The following is a 524-nucleotide window of genomic DNA, read 5'->3' as shown; positions in this document are numbered from 1 at the left end:
CTCTAAGTGCATGAAACATGGTTATTTTTTAAAACATGGTTATTTACTTTTTTCAATAAAGTTAACCAGTACTCACTCACCACCATCATCATCAGTTACAAACCATGATCTTTTTTTTTTCAAGTGCATGGTCATTTTTTTCACAGACCTTAAGAAAATGACGCCAACCTAATAGGGAGTAAGAAGACCACAAGTGTACATAACATGCGAATGTGCTGTTCAGGTGGTTTCAATTACCTCTGACTACTGCATCTAAGCAAAATCACACACGTACTTTTTAAAGCAACAGAGAGAAAAAGGGCTTTCAGTACATTCTTGCGTTTTCCTGTTCTCCCCTTCGATGTTTTATCCACACAGCATCAGTTTACACATTTTTGTCAAGTAGCATTACCCGCAACGGTTTCATAATACTTTATCGTGAAAACGGGGAGCAAAATATATGTGTAGATTATATTCTGTCGTTCAGCAACGCCAACAAGCAAAATATTCATCATACTGATGAGGAAACTAAAAGATAAAACGAA

At 36.1% G+C, this 524-nt stretch overlaps 1 protein-coding gene across 1 annotated transcript in view; it reads right to left on the bottom strand.

The window, feature by feature from the left end:
• Positions 1–524, bottom strand: part of LOC119581886 (ileal sodium/bile acid cotransporter-like) — a 26,095-nt gene that overhangs the window by 21,168 nt on the left and 4,403 nt on the right. The gene's annotated exons all lie outside the window — the stretch shown is intronic.

This window comes from Penaeus monodon, chromosome 15, assembly GCF_015228065.2.
Source record: "Penaeus monodon isolate SGIC_2016 chromosome 15, NSTDA_Pmon_1, whole genome shotgun sequence".
Taxonomy (NCBI): domain Eukaryota; kingdom Metazoa; phylum Arthropoda; class Malacostraca; order Decapoda; family Penaeidae; genus Penaeus; species Penaeus monodon.
This window is presented reverse-complemented; position numbering and strand designations above follow the sequence as displayed.